The 14,362-nt window shown below is 40.6% G+C and overlaps 1 pseudogene; it reads right to left on the reverse strand.

Annotated features, from left to right (window-relative positions):
* Window positions 1-381: 381 nt before the first annotated feature.
* On the reverse strand, window positions 382-13,639 carry LOC135230544 (guanylate-binding protein 4-like; annotated as a pseudogene).
* Between the last annotated feature and the right edge of the window lie 723 nt (window positions 13,640-14,362).

Below are 14,362 nucleotides of genomic sequence, written 5' to 3' on the forward strand. Positions count from 1 at the left end.
CTTAGTGTGCAGTCCCTGGGTGGCACAAACAGTTAAGCACTCAACTACTAACCAAAAGATTGGTGGTTCAAACCCACCCAGAGGTGGCTCAGAAGAAAGGCCTGGTGATGTGCTTCTGAAAGATCACAGCTGTTGAAGACCCTACGGAGCAGCTCTCCTCTGACCCACACGGGGTCGCCACAAGCTGGATCCACCTGATGGCAGCTGGTTTGGTTTTTGGCGCTTAGCACAAAATAATCGCATTGTTTGAAAAACGAAGTGTTCCATGTCATCTGGATTCTTGATTCTAATTCCTTTCTTTGGAGATAAATATATGTGGTTTCTTCAAGAGTTTCTAATTAATTGTGGATATAAAACTAAAAATGTCTAGAAATCACCATGCTATGCTTTCTCCCCACTGCTGGTGCTGTGGTCTGAGATTTCCAGTAGGACAAAGGCCTCCTGCCTCAACTCTGCTGACCTTCCCTCCTCTGCCTTATTCCTCACTTTAACTCCTTTCCTGGGCACTCGTTCATAGTCCTGTTCAACGTTTTTTTTTAGGTCTAAGTAGAGACTGTGTCCTCCAGGAACAGAGAAAGTTCCTCTCGAAATACTTTCCATCGGGGGCTCTAAAAGCTGATTAAGCTCAGCCTGACAGTATTTCTCAGATGCTTCTTCATTCTGCTGCACAAAGTCTTCCTTCTTTTCCTCTATGGTGCACTGCAGGGAAATGTAGAGAAACGCCATAGAAAGAAGCTGTTAGAGAGGATGGTCTGACTGTGGTTCTCTTGGAAGAAGCAGTCTGACAGCCTCAGAGTGGAGCCAGGAGATTTGTTAGACATCAGTCAAATTCAACATATATAAATGGTGGGAGTGGACGACATGAACTCTACGGTTTCTTTAGCTGTATAGTGTGGTTAACAGTGATCCAACAATGGCAAACTATATGGTCACTATGAGTCAGAACTGACTCGAAGGCAACTTTTTTTTTTTTTTTTTAACAATGCCGTGGATGAAAATGTAAACATGAGAAAGCAACTCACATGGCAATGACTTAAATGCACTCTTAGCAGACTTTGGAACCATTCGTGAATTCTCTCAGTCAGGATTTGAGTGTGATTAAGAGCTCAGGTGCTAACTAAAATGTTGGCAGTTCAAATCCACCAGCTGCTCCTTGGAAACCTTATCAGGCAGTTCTACTCTGTTCTATGTGGTCGCTGTGAGTCAGAATCGCCTAGATGGCAATGGGCTTTTGATTTTTAAAAGCAGAGTTTTCTAGCTGTTGTCAGAAAAGAAAGCCAGAGAGATTCAAGACAAGAGAAAGATTTGATGGATCATCGTTGGCATGAAGGTGAAGTGGGGTACCCCAGAGGCTCCTGTTGAGAACAAAGCACAGATGACACCTTTATTTTAGCTTGTGATACCCTGAGCAGAGACCCCATACTCTCTGAGCTGAACTTCTGAAATAAAAAACCATGAGCTGATAAGTGTGAATGCTAAGTTCATAACAAATCTGGTGTACAGAAATAAGAAATGAAGTACACATCTTTTAGAAAACAAAAGTGAATGGCACCCCTGTAGATCCCTGTCACTCTCTGCAATGTAGGCTCCTCCTACTACACGAAAGTCATGAGGCATGGGATCAAAGGGGTGACAGGAATCAGGAAGGATAAGTGCTAAGACAAGTACCAGGAGCTGTTTCTAGAACTCCTGATTTTCATTCTTGAAGGAGTGCTCCATGAAGAGTGCAATGGCTTCCTTCTCGCAGGCCATGTGCACGTCCAGCAGCTCCTGTAGTGTGTCTGTGCGGAGCTCACGTGCTGGGCCATCTGCTTGCTGTAGTGATCGGCTGCCTTCTGCACGGCCACCAAGTTCTCATAGTGGGTCAACATTGTCACTGCATTCTCCAAAGAAGGCACTGCTCCGCTGTTGACAGCACCCACACAGGTCTCCCCTAGAATTCCCAGCCCTGGGTAAGCCAGAAAATTAACAAATTTAGGGAAAAATATCAAGTTCTCACTTGCTCTTTAAAATACTTTGGTGGTCAACATCGAAATTCAACGTGAACTTTTCTTCCTTTTTCTGTTCCTTCTTTTCCTTTTGGATGAATCCATTTCCTTAAAGTAACATCAGTTTTTCCCCTATTTATTCTTTCTTTTATGACTCTCCATTTCATTAAAAAAAAAAAATCCATTTCATTACTATGTAAAATTGCATTATTCATCACAGTATCTTTTTCAGTTTCCTGGAAAAAATATTTTCCTATTTAAATAAAATAAAAAGTATTTATTAGCTAGCCAAAGTAATTATATAATTTGTGGGGTCAGTTCCAAAAGAAAACAAAGGTTTTTGTGAAAAAAAAAAAAATTCAAGTTGGCAACACAAAGCATTAAACCAAGTATGGACACATCTCAGCACAGACACTGCACAACTGCACAGGTCACATGCTTGTGAAGATGGCCCTGTAGATAGATTATATTTAACATTGTTTTTCAAAATCTCAATGGAATTGCAGGGACTCATGGCCTGCTATGTATTTTCTGACTTGTGTAATTTTACAAAGTATCTTTTCTACCCTATGAGTCACTTGTATCCCATAGGACTGGTCTACACAACACATACCTTCCCTCCTTAACAGCAGTTTGTGTCTATATGATTAGTGGATTATTTTCTTGAGATACATTTGTCCTCAATAAACCACTATGTGTGGCATGAGCGTCTGCTTCTCCACATTCACATACAAATGCAGGCAGAATTAGAGAAACCCACAGAACAATCAAGGCTTCAGCACACATGCTGATCCACAGAGAGACATGCTTTGGGGCAAAGGTGACTCATGGTTTCCAGTGACAACGATTCCACATCTCAGGCCCTTGGTCTTTGCATAGGTGAAGATATAGGAACTGACTTTTTTTCCTTGCACCTGAAAATTACAATCCAGTTTATCTTCCGGCACTTCTTCAACACAGACTAAGATTTTTGTCACTGGTAGGCCGGTCAAAGACAAAGCACTTCAGTTTTGGGAAGAGATGCCTGAAACGCTCTCTACATGGGTTGGATTTTAAGATTTGGAGTTCATTATCTGCTAAATTAGAAAAAGAGCAATCGATCAAGGGGCAGCCTTCAGGAAAGGTATCTGTCGAATTTTATTTCCAGGAATCTTTGCACCAGTGCACTCTCCGTCTTTAAATCTCCTTTTGTCCAATCATGCAAATCAACCTTGAGCCAATCTACTCAAAGCAAAAAAAAAGAAAATCCATTTGTAGGTAAAGCAAAGAGCCAAGGAAGCAGTTCTGAAGAGGAAATGGCAGAATCTATTCCAAGTGAACAAACTTATGTTTGGTTTCCTCAGACTGTGTATGGAGTTCAGTAGAATAAGTATTTAATAAATGTTTATTGAATGACTGACACATAAAAAGTACTGATCAGAAGTGTTTTCTGATCTTACTGCCCTTGTGTCAGAAATAAAATGTGGGCTCAAAAAGAAAGTAATGATTGATATAAGGGTAAGATGTGGCTAGGAAAATACTGAGGAGAGGTGATACCCAGGGCAGTAAAGAAAAGGTTAAAATCGGAGCCCCAAAATATACACACCATAAATACTTTTAGGTATTCTTTTTGCAAAAGTCTTCAAGGAGTAGGGTTAACCTATATGTAATTTGGAAACCTCACAACTTCTCTACATCACATTATACAGGACTTGACCATGTCTTGCAGAGAGATACTGTGGCAGATATCAGCCCTTTAATAAGTGTTTGTTGAAGAAATGAAGAAATGAAAATGGATATTCCTTCTAATGTTATCAGCTAGCCACCCTCCTAACTATAATCCATGTAACGAGTTCATAATATTAAAATGATAACTTATTATGTAAGGATGTAGAATGATGTATGTGATATTATGAAAAAGATAAAGGATTTGACAGTCTTTCTGAAAGGATATCTCCATTTTTTTTCTGACTTTTATATAAAACAAAGTCTTCAAAAGCCAGAATCTGTGTAAAGCGGAAACCTGTGAGAGAAAGAAAACTCAAGTATTTTCCACTAAAACAAACAATAGAAAAGCGGTAAGATTGCACCCTGTCAAAGGCAGAAAACTTGCAAGATCTGGAAAAACAAGGCAGTCCTGCCACATTCTAGCTCTCACAGGTTTCACTGTATAAATATCTTTCTCTGAGGTATGTAATTATCAAGGTTGGTAAAAATATGTTGCTGTTGTTGTTGTGTGCCCTTGAGTTGACTTAGACTAATAGCAATCCCATGCAACAGAGTAGAAATGCCTCCTGCCCCACTAGGGCTCCTTTAGTAAAATATACCATATGAAATATATTTTAAAAGTTAAGTCAGTTGATTTCATTGTGATTCTGTATTTAACAACATCCAATTTCATGGACTCTTTTTTTCAAAGCAGAAGGAGAACTTAATAAGGAACACAGGTATGTGGGCCTTAAGAAGTTATAGCACTGATTGTAATCCGAAAAATAATTTTTTTCATGGTATCAACTGCTCTGAAATCATTTGGTCTACCATTGGGCCCTAAATTTCCACAATGAATTTAAACTCTGGCCACTGGATATTTTCAGGTAATAATAACCCACTAAAATCATACCCTCCTCTCAATCACCATTTTCCTGGGCCTCGATCCAGTCTCAAATATATACTGACTTCAAATTCTGAGTGACAGGGCTCACTTGCTATGTGTCACACCCTACTTAACCTTCCACCACCCAAGCCATGCACTGATACCTGGAATCAACTTCAAGGCATTCTCCAGGTACTCATCTTCGGTGATAGGTCATTCACCTAACTTCAGCTCCAGGCTGAAACCACGAACAGCCCAAACAAAGTCTGGAAAGAAACTCACAAACTTAGTGGAACCCTCTACTTCATCAGATCTGGAGGAGGATTGTGCCCGGATTAGCTCCGTCAGTTCAGTCACATAGCTGGGAACGTAGCTAAGGAAGGAGTAGTATTCAACACCACAATTCCCAGATCTCACTTGGAAATAAATTTTATAAACATTCTATTTTGCCCTGTTTTCCCTCCTCCTCGCTCCTGACAACTGAGTCCCAAGAAAAAAAAAATAGTTTCAGTTGCCATTCCCATAAGCTCGGTGGACATGGCGGTTGAATTCGTGGAAGGATACTATAGCTGTTCCCGATCCCGGTGGTTGATGGCGGACAAACTGTTGTGGATAAAGGTGCTGCTCAGAAGCACAATCAGTGCAAAGATCCACGAGTCCTTCTTAGCGTCAGCCTGGACAGCACATTAGAGCCAGAAACATAGAAGTCTGCTCTTCATTCATTCATTCATTCATTTGATTTGTGCATTCATGACTTCAGCTGTTCTATAGCTGAATAGGAAATATAATCTGTGTTTTAAAAATAATATTAAATTAAAACCTCATATTTTGTATTTACACTGATCCCTCTCAAAGCTTCAGGTTCTTTAGTTTTTAAACTAAGTGAATGACACTGTCAAGATGTGTAAAATGTTTAACACATAGTTTATATGAAAGGAAGTGTTCAGTAAAAGGTGGACAATTTTTTTTTTTAATTGGCTGAGGGCTATATTAAGGACAAAATGTTATTCCATTTAATTGAACAACCATTCACTGGACTTCCATAGACTCTGGACACATTCTTTGGTTTTATGAATACAAAATCCTATATGGGTGTTCCTAACCTCGAGAAGACGACTTTCTGGAGGTAAAGGTATAAATGCAACCAAGATTATACTCTGTCAGGAGTGGCCCAATAGTTACAATGTAAAAGAAAAAGGGATAAGGCCAATAAATAGGAATAAGAACTCTGTGGATTCACTCAATACAAGGAAGGTCAGCCTAATTGGACTGGACTAAAAGCAAAGAGGTTTCCGGGATAACATGAAAGCTTCAAAGGTCAGCGGAGCAGGGGCTGGGGTCTGGGGAACTTGGTTTGAGGGGACTTCTAAGTCAATGGGCAAAATAATTCTATTATGAAAACATTCTGCATCCCACTTTGAATTGTGGTGCCTGGGGTCCTAAATGCCAACAAGCAGCCATCTAAGATACATCAATTGGTCTCAACCCACCTGGAGCAAAGGCAAAGGAAGAACACCAAGGTCACACGACAACTAAGAACCCAAGAGACAGAAAGGGCCACATGAACCAGAGACCTACATTATCCTGAGACCAGAAGAACTAGTTGGTGCCCGGCCACAATCGATGTCTGCCCTGTCAGGGAGCACAACAGACAACTCCTGAGGGAGCAGGAGACCAATGGGATACAGACCCCAAATTCTCATGAAAAGACCATACCTAATGGTATGACTGCGACTAGAGGAATCCCAGAGACAGTGCTCACCAGAACTTCTGATGGCACAGGACAGGAACCATCCCCGAAGACAACTCATCAGGCATGAAAAGGACTGGTCAGTGGGGGGGAGAGAGATGCTGATGAAGAGTGAGCTAATTAAATCAGGTGGACCCTGGAGAGTGTGTTGGCAACTCTTGACTGGAGGGGGGATGGAAAGATAGAGAGAGAGGGAGGATGGCAAAATTGGCATGAAACGAGAGACTGAAAGGGCTGACTCAATAGGGGGAGAGCAAGTGGGAGAAGGGAGTAAGATGTATGTAAACCTACATGTGACAGACTGATTGGAATGGTAAATGTTCACTTGAAGCTTAATAAAAATTAATTAAAAAAAAATGTAAAAAAGAGCTCTGTGGATTCAGAGCAAGAAATGTCTACACCCTTTCCTCACTACTGACATGGTTAGGTTCCAAAGGCCAGGTCATTATACCAAATAGGCACTACGCAGTAGTGGAAGATGGCCATATCAGATCACAAAATGGAGGATGACAATATCATTACCCAGAAAACAACAAAAAAAATATATCATTAGATGACTGCCAAACCACTGAGAATCATGGCCCAGCCAAGTTGACAGATAACCATCACAGCCAGCATTACTCTTACCTCACACCTCAGCATTCATTATTGCCAGATGTACATTGTTAATGTGCAAAATATTCAGATAGTAGATGTTTTACCATGGTGGTAAATGCGAAATGTCGGATAATGAGGTAGTCAGTAAGTGAGAAGACATACATCTGACTGGGGTAGGATCTCAATAGACTGCAATAAGCAAATAGCTCAGTAGACTGCAAATAATCTTTTAAGAATTGATAGAATATGAACTGGTAGAGGTAAAGGGATCATACCGGTGTCAAAACCAACACAAATCATGTCAGAAATGTTAGACACACGTGTCATTCAGAAGTATCCTCGAGTCATTCCATTTGACTGAAGCAGGGATACCTGTGTCAGAGTGGAAGCTAAGCCTGGAAACAAGATTCAGGGTAAACTCTTCCCATGTTTTTAGCTGTTGTTGTTGATATTTTGGGCAGTCATGAAAACCATGATCTACTAATGTTACTTTCGATTTAGACTCATGGTAATGAATAAGGAGAAATTAAGTAAGGAGAAATGATCCATTGCACATAATATTATAAAGACAAACTGCCTAAAATTATCCCATTTACAATGTTTTTGGTGGGTCAAGCTCCTGGTTTTATAGAGAAGCTAGTGGAGAATTAATCTCCAAAGCCCAGAGACTTAGACCAAAAGTGTTATGAATATTCCTCATGTGGTTGAAGCTTTTCTGAAGGTTGTTTAAATAGATTACTTCACTGAAACCCTAATCTCATGGTTCCTACCTCCAACCATCATCATCAGCTCCACATTCTTTAACTGGTAGCTCCCAAGGATCCCATGAGTCATAGCTTCCCCTAACCCTTAAGTCTGGGTTAGGTGCTCACTTCCCAAGGATTCATGACAACTGATGCTAATCACACTTTGCACATGTTGAGTCTCCAACCAGGCTCTGGGCCTTTTCCTTATTCACTCTATATCTATAACACTTAGCACCACCAAACCAAAACAAAACCCACTGCCGTCGAGCCAATTCCTTCTCACAGCAACCCTATAGAATGGAGTAGAACTGCCCCATAGAGTTTCCAAGGAGCGCCTGGAGGATTCTAACTGCTGACCTCTTGGTTAGCAGCCGTAGCACTTAACCACTACGCCACCATGGTTTCCAAAACACTTAGCACAGAGCCCTGAAATTCAACTGCTCATAAAGTATTTATTAATATTTTTATTCATCCCAGTGTTAAACAAAAGAAGATCTATATTATATACCAATATTGGTATATTATATACCAATAATATTTGAGCATACAAGGAAATAAGTTTAAGGAAATAAAATTTAACCTAATTATCCCTAATTTTATTATAAGAACATGTCACAAAAGTTGAATTAATGTGGCAAATTAAAAGGCAAGTAGGAAATCAAGAGCAAAGACGACTTCCATGACTGTCTGTCTTACCTTTTCCATATCACCCAGTCCCTCAGTGTCAGAAGGACCAGGGTGTGCTTGGGTTTGGAAGGGTGAGGTACATACCACGTCCAGATGCCCTTGGTTTCAGGCCTCCCCATGGAGCCCAGACAGAAGCCTGCAGGGAAGAAAGGAAAGCAACATCAGTCATAGCAGATAGCCCAGACTGCCCAGGAGCTACTGGCAGGGAGAGGTGTTTCTTCCATTTCAGCAAAGAAAACTTATCAAACTATTATATATATTAAGTCCCTTTTCAAGAAACACTCTGTGTCCTCTGCTCACCTTATTCCTTTAAAGACTTAAACCACATCATATTACAGAATTCATGGAAACTCTATTAAACTGAGGAGCCCTGGTAGTGCAGTTATTAAATACTAGCTGCTAAATGAAAGGTCAAAAGTTCGACCCACCAGCAATCCACAGGAGAAAGATGTGGTAGTCTGCGTCCATAAGGATTACAGCCTTGGAACCCCTATGGGGTAGTTCTTCTCTGTCCTATAGGGCCGCTGTGAGTCAGAGTTGGCTTGATGGCAAAGGGTTTGGTTTTGTTCTATTAATCCATGTATTTCCATCTGATGCTCAAGAGGAATGAAAAAACATGAAATGTATGCGTGGAATTAGAGAGAGAGCTGAGAGGAGAACTCTGTTCTGGATTATCATTATGTAGAGCTTCCTTTTCCTTATTCAGTCTCATGTTAAGAGAATACCACTGAACTGGAGGAGACCCTAACATGGTAAGGGACAACACTGAGCAGTTTCTCAAGTCCAGTTCTGCTGAGACAAGGTTCCAACAGAGAGTAGTGAGAACTGAGCCTGAAATATAGTTGAGGAATTCTTGATTTGGGGCCCTGAATGCATAATTAAGGAGATCTGATTGGTTAGACACTGAAGGTCAATTGAGAGTTTGAGATGGATGATCAAAAATTAAGAAGAATTTATGAAAATAACTGCAGTATTAAAAGAACCAAAACCCAGTGCCTTTGAGTCAATTCCGATTCATAGCGATCCTATAGGACAGAGTGGAGCTGCCCGGTAGATTTTCCAAGACGCACCTGGAGGATTTGAACTGCCGACCTTTTGGTTAGCAGCCGTAGCACTTAACCACTACACCACCAGAGTTTCCATTAAAATACAAGAGTAACTAGGAATTGAGATCCTAGAAGCGTGAGGAGGCTTCCGGAATTTTAGAGCTGGGAACAAGTCCAGTGATTATTTTGTCTAAATCACTCATTTTGTGAATGATGAAAATGAAACCCAGAACTGCCGCTGGTTAGCACAGCTACTTAAACATACAGCTTGAACTTAACACAGGCCTCCTGACTCCCAGTCTGTTTCTTTGTGGGCTACACTGACCCTGTACACAGATCAACAGTCTGATGTAATGAGGTGGCCAACTAGGGGGAAAGTAGTAGAAAAATGAATAAAAGGATTTCTCAAACTAGAGAAGAAAAGGATGTGACAGGAAGTGAAGAGGGAGGAGTCAGAGCATGCCAAGGTTTCATAACCTGGTGAGAAAGTATTATAATTTCCAGCATGACAGATAAGATTTTCGATGTACTAGTTGTCTTTGTTCACCTCTTTTTTCCCCTTATCAGATTAACTCTTTTCTGCTCTGCACCCTCATCTGTGTCCCAGGTCATGGTCCTTTATGTCTTCTATCACTAGGGCTCCCTTGGCCTCTGGCTCCTGGTAGAGCTTAACCAGCGGGACCTACTGCAGGAGAGCAAAAAGCAGGCATATGCTTTCTCATGCCCCAATCTGCTGGAACGCAATATTCCTGTGGCTCTGTTCCTCTACCTCAGGTCACAGCTCCTTTCACTCAGCCTCATCCAATAACTCATCCTGCCACATTCTGCTGTCCACTCTCTGCTTAACACTTCAGTCTTAGAGATAATAATGGCTACACTGCTGTTGCTATTACCACTGTCTATGTGCTTGTCCATCCCTCATTGGTCCCATTGCCCTATTTATGCTCTTGTAAATGGTCTCTCCATTAAATACTTTCATTACTCTTTGAGCAAGTCATCTGTTGGATTTAATCCTCTCTATTCTCCCTGTATTTTTCTCTCTCCTCTTCAAGAAAAATGATGAGTTCTGTGTTCATTGCTTCAAGAGGGGGATATAACAGAGGGGAAAGCAGTAAAGACTTTTCAGACCTGCCAAATTTTCTTTCCAATGCTTTAAACCCACAGAGTGATAGGATTTTAGGGTTATGCCTGTGGATGATATATCCTCTTAAAGAGTATAAAATTTTGACCACCTGCCATTTGCAATGCTTCCTTTAACAAAGACAAGAATTGGTCATGATGAAATACCTAGGGGAATATGGTTTAGCATGGCTCAGGCCATCCTATTCCTTCACCCTGTGTTTTCTCCAAGGGGTGAAAATAAAAGCATGGACTAGACTGCACTCTCCTAAACCCATTTCCCATTGCCTACTCACAGCAACTGTATAGGATAGAATAGAACCACCCAATAAATCTTTACAGAAGCAGACTGCCACGTCTTTCTCCTATGGAATGGCTGGTGGGTTCAAACCACCCACCTTTTGGTTAGCAGTCAAGCATTTAACCACCAGGGCTCCTTTGCACTCTTCTACATCGTGATAAATTTTCTTGTTTGCTAATTGATATAGAGTAAGCCCTGCTCCAGGGCCCACATGACGAAGGGCAAGGTGTAATTGAAGGTCATACTCTTAGTCATCAGGGGTATAAAATAAACAGAGCAAGTCACTGCCAAGAAGACAGAAGTAGTGACCTGATCCTGCTCATGGACATTGACTGGGAGTGAATATCTTTCTGTTCTTCCCGTGATATAGGTGGGGTGGTAGAGTCACAAGTCAGAAATTTTACAACGTCTTGAGGTCAGGGACTTCCTCAGCAGAGTGCTGGGAAATCACCTGGTGATGGCTTGATGTTATCTTCAGTAGAAAATAAATGTTGTTGAAATCTGTCTCCTGAGGTTCTGAGCTGCACTCCATCAGAAAAATCCCTATGAATTTATTTGGGTCAGGCAAGGAAAAGTGTTCCTCCTTTCCTTATTGTTGGCCAAGAACTCCCCTAAAATAAAAACAAAGACAAATTGTTTCCTTGGAAGCCAAGTGGGAGATTGGGAAACAAGAAGGGGAAATGGAGAAAGGAAAGAAGGAGACAGGGAAAATGAGAGGGACAAAAGAGATAAGGAGAAAGGAAGGGATGAAGAGAGGGAGGAAGAGAAACAGATAGACAGAGACAGAGAGATAAGCATGGTGGTGCTGAGAGTTTAGTAGACTGAATTTCAATCCCTAGTGGTACTGAGAAGAAGCAACGTATTAGAAAAATAGAAAAAAAAAAATGTCTACAAGGCCTTCATGGACAGATCATGGGCAATTCTCTAAAAATCAATAACAGCCAAAGGATACAGTCCACTAGGAAAAAAAGACTTCAAAAAATAGGAAATATAATAGGCAAAGACGTGTTTGAAAGGGTACTCAACCTCCCTTATAGTGAAGCAAACTGGCGGTTAAGAGCTAGGCTGCTAACCAAAGGATTTGAGTCCACCCAGAGGCACCTTGGAAGAAAGGGTTGGCAATTTTCCTCGAAAATATTAGCCATTGAAAACCCTGTGGAGCACAATTCTACTCTGGCACACATGGGATTGCTATGAGTTGGGACTGATTGGACAGCAACTGCTTTAGTTTTTGGTTTTATACAGTAACAAGATCAGCAAAAGTTTAAAAGTCCTACAGTAGCAAATTTTTGTAAGGTTGGAGAGAATTCTCAGTTACTACAAATAAGCATGTAAATTGCATGAAAATTTTGAAAATGTGTTTGATATTATCTATAATGACTGCAGACACGCATATTCTGTGATCCAGCAAATCCAGTTCTAGGAATTTATACACAAGTGGTTTGTGAATATGAGCAACAGTTATAAGTAGAAAAAACAATTCATGGCAATCTTATTCATAAAAGATAAAAACTGAATATAATAAAATGTTCATCCACAATAAATGGATAAATTGTGGTGTCTTCAGACAACGGCATACTATAAATTTAGTACAAATAAATAAATTGCAGATACATACAATAAACTGAGTCTGATAAACTTCTTGATGAGCCAGAAAGCAAGACACAAAAGAATGCATACAATATAATTCCATTTAAATAAAGTTTACAAGCAAGTCAACCTGTACCACTTTTTTGGAAATGTATGCATAGACTGTAAAACCATCTTTAAAAATCAAGAGATGAAATCCCATGAAAACTAAAATATTGGTGATTCCTAGTGAGGGTGTGAGAGGGCATAAGATTGGAGCTTTTGCACATTGAGAATGTTTTACTTCTGGACCTGAGCATTGATTATACAGGAGTTCATTTATATTTCTTAATTTTATTGTGCACGTATGTGTTATGAACTTTTATGTATGTGTTATATTTCACATATTACAAAAGACTAAATAGAGTAAGAGGGTACAATTTATCAAAGTTTCTATGATATGGGGCAAAAAAAATTAAATGCTAGTGTTATTAAGATATTAGATATACAGAGATTCTGCTTCTTTTTCTTTCTCCTACATCACATGTTCCTGTGATGTAGGAGAATCACATGTATGTGATGTAGAAGAAAGAAAGAGTATCATTGCCTGAGCTGTGTTCCTGGGCAGGTGAGAGTGGAGGGATGCAGAGAACTCATGGGGTGGATATTTGGATAGGGTTGAAAGAACTCAACTTTATTACTGGGGAAAAGAACTCTTGTTTTTTCAGATTTTGTGGATAGATAAGTTTGAAGTTGTAAGTTTGGTGATGAGAATTAGAAGTATTTTTTTGTTTGTTTTGTTTTTTTCCAGTGGCAAGAGGTTGGCTCTTCCTTAATATGACCCGAGAGGAGGCATGATCAGTCTTCCTTATCACTGGTTCCAAACTAATGGCTCCTGCCCTGGGACAACACTCACCATGCTTCTGTCCTGCCAGGCAGTTCATCAGGTAGGATTTTCTTTCACGATACAGCCCTACAATGGCCACCAACACCACAGGCTGGGAAATTTCGTTATGAATCTTTAATGCTTCTGGATTTACCGTCAGCTGCTCTTTCTGATTTTCTACCAAACAAGTGGGGTCCGTCATGATGGGCCTGGAAGCCATGGTAATCTGAAATCCAGAAGAGACACTCAATAGAATGCAAGACCTAATGTCATATCTAACAGTTATTCAAGGTACATGCATTTCAGCTTTCTCCTTGTGGAATGTGTATAACAGCTTTTTACATTTTGTAAGGAAAGTATGTAGCCTCCTGCTATGGCTCGAATTCTGTTCCCCTAAAATGTGTGTCAACTTGGCTAGGCCATGATTCCCAGCAGTGTGATTTTCCACCACTTTCTCATCTGATGTGATTTCCCTGTGTGTCGTAAATCCTCTGTCTATGGTGTTGATGCAATGAGTTTAGCAGCAGTTATGTTAATGAGGCAGGATTCAATCTACAAGATTAGGTTATGTTTGAAGTCAATCTCTTTTGGTATATAAAAGAGAGAAGGGAGAAGAGAGACGTGGTGACTTCATACCACCAAGAAAGTAGTGCCAGAAGAAAAGTGTGTCCTTTGGACCCAGAATCCCTGCACCGAGAAGCCCCTAGTCCAGGGGAAGATTGATGATGAGGACCTTCCTTACGTGAAGACAGAAAAAGTATTCTGCTAGAGTTGATGCCCTGAATTTGGACTTCTAGCCTACTAGACTGTTAAGGAATAAATTTCTGCTTTTTAAAGCCATCCACTTGTGATATTTCTGCTATAGCAGCACTCGATGACCAAGACACTTTCCATTTTAAAGCCTGGTATACATGCCTTATATGTTGTTGTTGTTAGGTGCCGTAGAGTCAGTTCTGACTCATAGCGACCCTACGCACAATAGGATGAAACACTGCTCAGTCCTGAGCCATCCTTACAAGCATTGCTATGCTTGAGCTCATTGTTGCAGCCACTGTGTCAATCCACCTCATTGAGGGCCTTCCTTTTTTCCACTGACCCTGT

Source organism: Loxodonta africana, chromosome 3 (genome assembly GCF_030014295.1).
Source record: "Loxodonta africana isolate mLoxAfr1 chromosome 3, mLoxAfr1.hap2, whole genome shotgun sequence".
NCBI lineage: Eukaryota > Metazoa > Chordata > Mammalia > Proboscidea > Elephantidae > Loxodonta > Loxodonta africana.